The sequence below is a fragment of the Tachypleus tridentatus genome, chromosome 13 (genome assembly GCF_004210375.1).
Source record: "Tachypleus tridentatus isolate NWPU-2018 chromosome 13, ASM421037v1, whole genome shotgun sequence".
In the NCBI taxonomy this organism is placed as follows: domain Eukaryota; kingdom Metazoa; phylum Arthropoda; class Merostomata; order Xiphosura; family Limulidae; genus Tachypleus; species Tachypleus tridentatus.
The window spans coordinates 142462929-142475323 of record NC_134837.1 but is presented as its reverse complement, the minus strand read 5'-3'; the positions used below and the strand labels follow the sequence as shown (position 1 = coordinate 142475323).

General features: G+C 32.0%; 1 long non-coding RNA gene across 2 annotated transcripts; it reads right to left on the bottom strand.

The window, feature by feature from the left end:
- Positions 1 to 2251: 2251 nt before the first annotated feature.
- LOC143239595 (uncharacterized) lies at positions 2252 to 10545 on the bottom strand. 2 transcript variants are annotated; one of them, XR_013021251.1, is made up of 3 exons: positions 9989 to 10545; positions 5395 to 5556; positions 2252 to 4022 (listed from the first exon to the last, which is right to left on the bottom strand). It is a non-coding gene; the product is annotated as an uncharacterized LOC143239595 (long non-coding RNA). The 2 variants fall into 2 exon arrangements; XR_013021252.1 differs by having other exon boundaries at positions 5395 to 5528.
- Between the last annotated feature and the right edge of the window lie 1850 nt (positions 10546 to 12395).

Here is a 12395-nt window from a genome sequence, read left to right as displayed (position 1 = left end):
AACACTTTCCAACTACTGATTTAATATTAACTGGCCTATATATCTCAGGATGGCTGGTATGGATATAAACACTTTTACTAATGAAGCAGAGAAGAATGTTACAACCTTCTTAGGTCATTTTCAAGTTAATCATACCAGCTGTCCTGTGATACATTTTTACTTTAAGTGGGTTTCTCATCATCAAGAATAATTGGCCTATGATTGCCTGGGAAATGTTTATCACCTTCTTTAAATATTAGACTAACATCCAACTTCCAGTTGTCTAATACTCTTCCACTACTCAATGACCTATAAAAAGTATTAGCTAGTGGTTCATAAATATAATCTTTAAGTTTCTTTAAAACTCTAGGATAAAATTTGTATGGTCCAGGGATTTATCAATTTTCATGTTTCCCAATTTTAGTCTTACAGTTTCAGAACTTCAAATGATATATTTTACATCAATATCTTTCTCATACATTAAGTGCTCTGATTTGTCCATTAAGTTTAAATTTATTGTGTTTATTTTGTTTATCCCAAATATGATTGCTTAAACATTACTAAACCATACTGGAACTGTCCTGTATTTCATGTATAGAATCGCATGTCACGTATGCATATCAATTATTTACCTTAAGTTCTTACCACATATGTTCAAGATCACCTGCCAGCTCTTTAACCAAATCTACAGAACTAGATCATGTTTCATTCCATCAAAATTATCTTCACCAAAATTTGGAATTAGGATACAATTCATCTTCAATTTTACATGTAATAAAATACCAAACCTAATAGTTCCATATCTGCATGTACTTAAAAGCTCACCAACCACAACTTTATCCTATTGACTTTGGAAATTAATATTAAATCTAATATAGATCCCTTTATTCTAGGATCTGTCACCAATTGGTGTACAAAAGAATTCTGAACAATCTCCAAAACCCTATCCCTCTCATTGTCAGATGCAAAATTATCCCAATCGATACCCCTAAAATTAAAATATCCCATAATAACATCTTTTCATTGATATCCATTAACACTAACCCAAGCTGACTCAACCTTATTGCTGTTATCTTCAATGTACTCTAACTCAACAGAATGTAGTTCACTCCTCACACATAAAGCTACTACTCACACTTTTTTTTTTCAATATTCTATATCTAGTAAATAATCTGTAGATTGGTATTTCAAATAAATTTCCTTCATCAAAATTGTTCAAACTTAATCCAGTCTCAGTGATACCCATAATATCAAAATCATCAGCTTTTCCCAGATGGGTATTGATAGATAAAATAATAAACTAATTGGTTGGAACAGGTCCATCTCACGTGGGATCTCTTCATGATGTTGGAGTAAAATAGATGCCTCTGTTCTCATTAATTACAGTTGCAGAAGGTTCTGTCTCTGCTTCTAGAGGTGAGAGTGGGAGACTTTGTCCAAAAAATGTAAAATAAATCAAAATTACTCTTCTTTTCTTTCCAAAATGATTTCAAATTGTAATATGAAACTATACTCATAACAGTATACATCCATTTACAATTAAACTTTACTTTTCTCCCCGTTTGACTACCCTTTGAACTGTAACTACTATTCGTGCCATTATAAGTTGTGTCACTCAATATGCACGTAGCTCTCATTATGTTATTGAATTACACTACCCATTAGCTACTGCCTAACTGCTTGCATTCTTGTCTTGTAAAACATTTTTATTACATTATTATTACTATTTATTTCACCTCATCTGATCTTAACTTACAAAATCCCTATTTTTACATTTTAATTACCTTTAGAGTATTGAATAAAGAATAAACAGGAAAAACAAGAAATAAAGTACTTACCCAATTTCTTTTCTTTCTTGGTGTCAAATGTTGAGAACACTTAAGCATATTTTATAGTAATGATAGCAATGTATTAACATTTTGTTAATTAACTAACACACCAAAGAACATAGACTAATAACATGCAAAAGGAACATAAGTTTCTCAAACAATTACAATAATTCTGGCTTTCTAACTATGCAACAAAAGCTGTTACAAATTCATCCAAGTTACCTGTTGTGATTCCCATGGTAACAAATGTTGTATTGTAAGAGAAACTGACACTTGTCAATTCAGATGAAACTTAATACAAAATGTCATAGGATAGATCAAACCTTGATTTACTATTAGTTATAGGTAAAATATAATTAAATGTAAAAGACAACTATTAACAAAAAAGAGGATGTGACAGGTGGGTGCAGCAAGAGGGGTCTGATATTCTATGACAGCTTTGTAACTATAAAAAATTGAAAATTGTGAAAAATTATGTTTTGTCTGAGCAATCAATATTTTATAGTGAGTAACTTTAATTTTGTACTTTATGAATGTGTGATGGATAAAACAGATGAGAAAAGATGGCTAGAAAAAGTGTCACACTCGAGGAAACGCAGTATTTTTTAAATATTGCCCTGCAGAATTAATATCTTAAAACTTAAAGTATTAAAATATGGATCATTAGTTGAAACTTTACACTCTGTTAATTCATTTAATGATGTCAAAAAAGCACATTAATAAATTTTGAACATAAAACACTAAAACTTTGTTTCATGCACAGTAAAGGATACCCAGGGCAAAAGGGTTAAATCTCAAATTCATATTAACAAATTAGAAAACAGACGTTTATCTAAAACAAACAAGAAGAAACAACAGAAATCAAACACAAGTTAAAAGTGATATTAATTTGTGATCAGTCATGGTCCAAAGTTTGTTACATGAAGAATGATTTAAAAACACATGTCTATACAATAGAATGCCAACTGAGAAAGTTAGCATGGTGCTAGTGTGGCAGAAGTAGTTAGCAATGCTAGTAATAAATGACACAATATGATTGATGGAGGGTGGTCACATGATCAGCACATGTTCTGAAATGGTGAGAAAATAAAGGAGTAGAAAAGACTGGTGCACTGATAGCAAACATTTCTATAGCAATGCTTAAAGGGCAAACCAGGACTGATATAGCTTTGGGTGAGAGGAAGTATTGTTTTGGAAAAAGACATCAGTAAAAAAAAATGTTGCAATGGTCTAGAGTAATTTGCCACTACAACCAGAACAGAAAAAAAAAATAATACTTTGACAATCACAGAAATCCAAAGGGTGACTTTTAAATTACTGAAATACAAAGCTGATAACTTACCACACAGTAAATGAATATGTGTGAGGCTAGGACTTGAAATTAATGTTAATGAACAATACAATATATAAATTCAGAATAATAAATATTTAAATGAATAAATGAATCAGGAGTAAAAAGAAACAACAAACGTAATCACAAAATCACTAACAACATTTAGTAATAACATTCTTCATCAATATCTTGTGAACTAACTTGTGAAACATCAATGTAAGATTTTCATTCACTTGTTAGATCACAAGATCACAAACCATGTGACTGTAATTTTCATAATGTACAACATTTATGATATCTGTACATCACCACCAGGGAAAACTGATGCCAGTTTCACATTACATGCATGTGTACTCAAATTAAACATGATCATTTAGAAGGTGAGCTATTATTTTAATGCAATTAAACATTCAGAGATAAGCTAGAAAATAGAAGGAATAATAAATGAATGCTAACAAAACCGTAACCAAATATAAAAACGTAATTTATTATCTCTCAGTGTTGATGTAGCCTCTTTCTTGTAACTTTATTATACAAGTTACATGGTTTTAATTTTGTCACATGAATAACAGTGTTAAAAAAAAGTCATGACAAATTCACCAAGTCATCTCCAGAAACCACCAAATGTAAATGTTATAAAATTCATATTAAATTATCCCATTCACTTTTCACATTTTTTAAATAAATTCTCTCAATATGACCAATCATGTGACTTCTTTTTTTTACTAATGTTGAATATTTTTTGATTTAATGCTTCCAACTTTCAATATAGTGTGTATACATTCACAACTTCTGTAGTCAAAACTAATTTTATGTTATGCCTTGCCTGATGGCAGTGAGAATCTTATTCATTTTGCTCCTTCCTCTTGATCTGAAAGGCACTACAAGTAGTAAATAATACAATGATATATCAAATTATTATGACTTTTTGAAAATAGTCCATCTAGTTACACTTCTTTAATTCAGACTGCTGAGATTTAATTAAAATATAAGAGTATGTATATCTTACATTAGATGTAAGACAATTATGGTAAGGTACTCATGATGACTCAATCTTATACTTATTTTATTAATCCATATTCACAATGTTAAAACTTTAAGAAAACATAACTTTTTATACCAAGCAATTACAGCCATATTATTTTCTCTGAGTACATGTATCTTGACTGTGTAAAAGGATCTGAGAATGGTATCTGTAATAATTAATTTAAACTCAGCTAAGCCAATACAAATTTAACAGGTGATTACACACTGTTCATTAACAAGTCCCAAAATTGTTTTACAGAAACAGCTGTTTAATATACATAAAGTTTGTTCAATAATAACTGCTATTCAAGTTTGATAACAGCTGATTAGCATATGTCATTTTTGTTCAACAGGACCTGTTGCTCAGAAGTGGTACCAATTGTATGTGTAAAGTTTGTTAAACAAGAACTGATGTTGACATTTTGTACTAGCTGTTTAGTATGTCTCATATTTACTAAAAAAAACTGATGCTTAACTTGATAGTGGCTGTTTATCTTCTTAAGATTGTGCAACATGAAAAAAATATTTAAACTTGGTAAAAACTGTTTAGCACATCAATAGACGTTAACCACCTGTTAACAGGATTAAACATAATGTATTTCTATATCAGTTCCTGTTGAATTGTCAGAAACATGTTAGACTCAACATAGTTCAAGAGAAGCTAACATAAGAATACTAACTTGTCAATAAGTAGTTACACACACCATTATTTCTTTGATATATATATATATATATATATATATATATATATATATATATACATATATAGATTCAACTCTCCTTTAATTAAACACAAAAGATGTTAATATTACTTGAAAACCATTGTTAGCTACATAACTTAAATGTTTTTGTTCTTTACGTTTAAAAAATCTGAACATTAATGAATGATGATTTTGTTTATTAGTGTAATGTTTTTCCAATTATCTGATGTTCTGAACACAGGGTGAGACCTCTTCTTTCCATTTCATGATAAGATAAATATTTGTTTGAAGGTGTTTTATTTTATTTGCAATGTATGTTTCTTTCAAGTGCTAATTAAAACATCCCTTTACAATTTATAAAATAACTACTGTAGAGAACATTACGTTATAAATTTCAAGAAACTTACCATTGGAAGACTACAATATTGTCAATATAAAGTTATTAATAATAAAAATTCAATTAGAATAAATAAAAAAATAAGTTATTACATGTCAAACACCAGAAGCACACACCAACACAACCTACCTTCACACATTTGATCATCCTAAACATCTTTCTACAGTTCTACATACATCTTTTTTTCCTCACATTGTTCTTCTACTATTTCCTCAGCCTCTGTTAAACCTTGTAAGGGATCTATATCAGGTTTGGTTTCATACCTTTGAAGTCAAATAGGTAGTATAAAATCTACTCACATTACAGAAAGAAACAAACAGTTCATATTAGACATTATCAAAAGAAAATGATTCAAAATTGTAATTTAGCTTCATAAAATTTCCATTCTTGTTTGCAGTTTGATGGATAGAAAGCTTACAAAACACATACATAAAATAAATATATAATATTTACTTTCTTTAATAAGACCAAACATTACTAACCTCTGATGAATATATATTTTGATATGTACTACATACAAATTTAAGCATACTTCACAAGTTTATTTCACATAAAGAATTCCAAAACTAATGAAGTGTTCTCTTTAGTAGAACAGAATATCACCTAGTCTTTACAGTTAATAATTTTGATATACCTTTTGGTAATTCAGGTCATGTTTTTGTTTGTTGTTTTTTACAAGAAATACAAAGACAGTTAAGTGAAGATACTGAATAACAATATTAACAGAAAATAACTTCTGTCTTTTACAACCAGCTGTTCCAGCAAATGATGTCATTATAACTATTAAATTCAATACATGTGTTCTCTGACACCCTTATACCATTTGAGTTACTAAACACTGAACCTACTGACCTATCTAATGTATGACAGTAATATAACAATTTGTGGTATAATAAAGTGTAATTACTTAGTGTCACTGTTATTTAAAATGGAACTGTACATTGGTGGAAAGAATAAAAGCCTTTATAAATGCTGACAACTAATAAAACACATAGTAATTCAGAAATAAATCATTGACACACTGATTTTATTTTATCTGTGAATCAGGTAGTTAATGCAATAAAGCATCATCTATCACATAATGAACCACAATGAAACAGCTATTGATCTTTGTTCAAGAAATGTTTGAGAAAATATACATGTAAACACGTGTATACAAGCATCCAATTAAGTAAACTGTACAACTTCCAAAATGAACAGAGAACTAAAAAACAGTTTTACAACTAATACAAATGCTACATTAAATATACAAATAGTAATAAGGTTTAAGGCAATGAATGATCAGTGGTCAAGAAATGACTTTCCGTTTTCTTTCAATAAAGTTTTAAGGTGTATTCCTCTTTCAGACATAAAATTCAGTACAATTATCCAACTTGGATATAGTAGTCTTACACATGTTCATTAAACATTTCTGTTTATGTTTTAATTATTAAAAACAAATGTTGAATGAAAAATGGAACCATTAATATCAAGTTTAAAGCATTCCTTAGCAAAATTCAAAGTGCATATGCTAGAAAATAAGGAGAAAAACTAAATTTTATGCACAACCATGAGGCTACAACAAAGTATAAGATAGCACACAGAGTAACTACAGTTCAAACCATCTGTACAAACAGGAGTAGGAAAATGCTTCAGAAAATGCTCAGCAAAAAAAGTGTGTTACTTCTAATAAAGAGTATCCACTTCAAATGGCACAAAGAAAAATCATAGGTCAGGATAGTAATTAGCCTCAAAGGGACAAGCTGACAGCACCATCATCTAATAACAGCCACAACTGATTGTAATAGCACTGATTTTCACATTGAAAAGCATGACACTCAAGATACAGCCCTCAGTCAAAGATTCCTTTGGCTTTGACTTTGGACCTGCGGCATGAGCATGGACCCACTAAACACCAATGCAATTAGAAAGAGTGGAATATCCACAAAAGATATTCCACGCCTGTTTCAGAGTCTTTCATGTCTGCTAGCAGGCAGGAAACCACCATGGAAAACAAGTTGAGGTTCTGAGTGTATAACAAACAGCTGCTAAAATGATACAATCTGCTGTTGTCTCCACGTAATCATTAATAGCTGGAAGATTAAAAACAGCAGGACCAGTTCTGGGCCATTTTACATAGTGGCACTCAGGTTGGATGACACTGACCACACCCAGTCTCTCTCAAAATGACAGAAATATTATCACTGCCCAGTGTCACTGTAAACCTTCCAAGAAAAAAAGAGAAACAGAAAAAATGAAAGGGAACAGACATAGATCATTAGCAGTAAAAGACTGACTAGATGCATGAAAACAGATAAAAGAACCACCACTGATTAAGAGACAAGTTATGATCTAAGAGTTTATGCTAAGTGGAACAACTCCTACCATCAATATCAGCACCACCCCAAAGAAGACTGTGTCAAGTCTCCCAAGACAAAAAAGAAAGGTAGCCACAGTTCTATAACAGCATCAAAGTTGACTGGTTTTAAGTTCCTCCATGATATAAGTAGAGAGAACAACCAGTGATGGTACAACACAAGAAGATATTGATAGCTACAGCCTCCAAGTGTATATTGCCACATACAAGGGGGGTTCTTGCTGGTCAACCAGCAATGCCATCCCTCTACGAACTTATCCATCACACAACCTGTTATTTAAACATAAAGAAAACTGCCAAAAGGTGATGGTATCAGCAGGTTTTAGGAATGCTTCCTGTAAAGAAAGAGACTTAAGGTAACAGGAATCACTCAAACCCTTAATTTCATCCAAATTAAAACAAAAACCTTGAAAGTTTCACTGTATTGGGTGAAGAACTCTTCTGCTTGCAACCACATTGCTTTTTTGTAGTAAGACGTCTCTTGACCTCCTTGTAACCTGGAGTTATTTATGCATATCTCTGTCAGTAGAAGCAGATTCAAGTAACAAAGAGTGTGAATGAATAATTGTTCTGTATCTGGCTAAGTAATGTTTACAATACAAAAATGTTGTACCTCTTTCACCTACATAAGGCAAGAATGGAAAAGAGGGATAAGAAACACCATGATGCAGTGAGGGTCAAGTTGACAACTGTATGTATCAAGGTCTTTGCAACCACAACAGGCACACAACAAAGAATTATGACAAGATTATAACTTTGTATGTTCACACCTTTGACACTGGAAACATCTCAGAAGGTTAGGAATATATGACTATATTTTCTAGTAGTAGAAATATCCTCTCATGATAGAAGCATGACGATGTGGTGATGTAAATATCAAAATTAGAACACTGGTCAGTTACATAATTCTGTCCTCAAAAGTGGAGATGTGTTGTAAAGCAGAAATTCCTTTGCTAGAGAAACCAGTGAGTATCTCCAACTCTAAAATGTTTTATAATAGCTCTCTCAACAATAACTCCTCATGAAGAGTTCAAAATAGCATGGGGGATAACCTCAATAGGAATTTTGACTTCACAAGGAGTTTGCTAAGATGTGGCACAAATGTTTCAATCAAAATGTCTCCAGAACTTAACTTCTTGTCTGACTTGAGAGGGACAGCAAATCACTCTAACCTGTTCTGGACAAAAACATGTGACATTTGCCCTAAGGATTTGACAGTATAGGAATGTAAACTTAGAAACATAGGTACAGGAATTGACTTTGATGGTGACTGTAGAACAGAGGTTTCTGTAAGTAGTCACTTACGAAATAAGGAAAGGAAAATATTTTGTGCCCTCTGACACTATCAACCCTGGGGTCTCATGGAAGGGACATATAACAATACCAACAAGGACACTATAACAATGCCAGGGATTCATGAGCACTGTACCCAAACACCAGCATCAGACAATGTCTACAACACCTGCTCAGAATCCCCAACTCTGGTACTCAGTTGACTCTAGACCAAAAGGACTAGACAACTGACCCTAGAAGGGCCACACATCTAAAAAAATTCAAGGCCAAAGTGGTGTGTTGCAGTGCTCTAGATACTATTCATCAACCAGGATTCTTTCCCCTCTTCACAGGTCTCCATACTCTGCACACTCATGGGCTAATGTTCAGATCCCAAAGGAGGTAAACTAAAATAAATAACCTTCACTAGAAGTCTCCAAACCACATAGAAGAATTCATCTTGAGAGATTTCCCATTTCAATTTAATTTTGTAACCTTGGTCAACTGATAATGCTATCATAACTGTTACTCTGTTTTCATGAACTGTATTACAATTCTAAATGTCTAATTTCATTTTTTAACTTCTTAAACCTATTACATATGTGGCATAACAAACATACCTATAATAAACTTTTACAGTCATATTAAACCCTACAAGACATTTTATTTAACTGGAATTTTCTACAGCATATTGCTAAAATAATAAACACCAAGTATGCAAAATAATAAAAGAGAAACATTATCATTGTATAAATTACTTAACAATTAATGTAGTGATTTTCAGTGTCTTGAAATTTCTAATAACTTCTAGCACAATGTTCAATATTCTGTTGTATCATCCAATATCAGTTATTTTAATACAGAGTTTTCCAGCCAAACTTAAAACTCTGAGGTAAGTTCGCATTAACACAGATCAGAGATTGCAACTTTTCTTAATGTAACTCTTAGAAAACAAAAATTATAAAAATTAATAACAATAAAATTGGTTTCAAGTCCTTATTTATAAATATTTACATTTTTATATTGCTATTACAACAATAAATTTGCATATTCCCTGATAATTGTTACAAAATCCCTCATTCCCAGATCACTTACATGTTCCTTTTCAATCCTCAGGCTAACAATCTTCAACCTGTATCAAAGTGAGGGCAGCAGCAGTCTCCAGTGCATATCATGGAATCCTTCTATACCAAATGTTCTAGCATAAAGTTGGCAACTGTAAGAACTGTTAAAACTGCATAAACACATTGCATTTTTAACAAGTTTCTGATTTGATCAGCATAAGAGGGATGTAATTTTTGTCTTATAACTAGCATAAACAAGTTAATGGTAATATAGAAATACTGTAAGTATATAACATTGCACTTCATGCTACAACAATCTGAATCAAAATGTAATGAACTGAAGTATGTATTCAGTCAATATAATTAAATATAGAACATCATCAACAACAACCATGTACAGTGTAAATGTTTAATATACAACTTCAACCCTTCTATAATTGTAATTTAAATGTTATGCAGTCTCTTTGCACCCTAACAGTATCTATGAAAATTAGTTGTGGAGAAAATAATTCAACCTACCCTATAAACTAACCTTTGAAGCTTCAGAACTTGATTAAAATAAACTGAGTAAAATTTGAAAAGTCTCAATGAAAACGATCTTCCTAGTTATAAAGTTTAACATATTCTGCAAGTGTATAAAGAAACTACACTTCTATATTATATATGCAGCTAATTATGGTTGTTTACTACATACTACTGGATCTTTTGACATAATTATAAAAAATTTGAGTAATGTCAAGATAAACAAAATGAAAAAATTCTCTATTTTCTAATTACTTGTAACAAGTTCCTTGTTATATATATTCAAACTGCTACGTTTCTAGTCATCAAAACACAATGCATGACAACACTACTGCTAAAGTAATTCAGTAAAAAATATGTACTTGATAGTTTCTCACAAAGAGTACACATCAAATGAAAATAAGTCAGATTAGTTGTAAAGGCAATAATTTTAATACAAAATACACAAGAGTACATATATCAATACACAAAATAATATTTGCACAAGAGCTAATATTAAATTCTTAAAAGATTGAATTTCTCTATATTAGTCTATTAAGTTGTAGTGACATGATCAGCATCATTTATGAGCAACCTCAATGGTTTATGTGAAAAGTATCACTCACAACATGGTCTTCAGAAAAATCATAAGACCATGCTGTGTAAAAAGATTACAATATACATATAAATAAAACCAAGCAAGATCAAGATTTTAATATACTGGAAGCAAATTTTATGAAAGACAATTTCACCAACTATACAAATAAAGATGTATAAATGTTTGATGTGATTAATTTTATAGAACCAAGCTAACAGGATTATGGATATTCATCTCTTCAGTTATTTTCATAATGTATTTTATCTTGTTAAAGTGAAAATTTATGTTAGTATTTTCCCACACTGAAAATGTATTTCTGATAGATACCTTCTTACACAAACTGGCTTTCCCTGACTATTACTGCTCTTTACTGGCTCAAATTTTCAAGACATATCACTAACCCTGCATCTCCTGCTTATGCATGCTTAATGCACATGATCATGCAGCAGCTCTCTGAATCTGCACTCATTAATCACTTCAAGATCGATCAGAAGACCTACTCCATATATCATTGGAAGTGAGGAGGCAGGATAGGAAATCCTAGCTTCCCATATGATATCTCACCTCCTGCCACAAAATAGCTAAAATCCCACACTGAACTGGTAAAAGTCTAATTGAGAAACAGGATGCCCCTAAAAATTGCTTATAAAGACCAGAAGGCATGAAATGCAAAGTAAAAAACAATGCACCTCAGTGGGAGATCACACCACACCTGATTCAGGTATACTCTTCACTCTTTAATGACACTACTGTGAACTTAAAGTTTGAAACATGAAGGGATCCCAGAACATGTTTAATCAATGAATGGGACTCCTGGGTGTTGAGTGGCTAGGATGCAACAAACCATAGTGGTAGTTCAATCTCAAGCAACACCAGACAGTATCTGGAATGCTATAACAGATTTGCAGTAGGTAGAGGAATGCCTACCTTTTATCCTTGAAATGGGAATTGGTAAAGAAGTTGAGCTTCCACATGAGAATCCATCATCACCTGCATAATATCCAACCCAACCAACACCAGGTTTATTTAAAACTGTCACCCAGCAGATTGCATGAAGGTGGAAAGCTCAGGCAAGATGGCATAAACCTGATAGAAACAAGCGTAGCACTTTTGGTCTGCAGTACAAGGAAGATCACTGGTTGTAAACAAGTGAGAAAATATTCAGTATCCAGCTACAAACAACACAAGATCTGCCAGGAACTGACATCCAGCCAATGGTAGGAAAAGGAACCACAAAGGTAAGGTGCATCTCCAATCCAAAACCTGTTGGCTGCTGGCATTCATCATTCACTCTATGGTAGGAGGAAGGAAACAAGCCAGCACATGAGAACTTACTTAG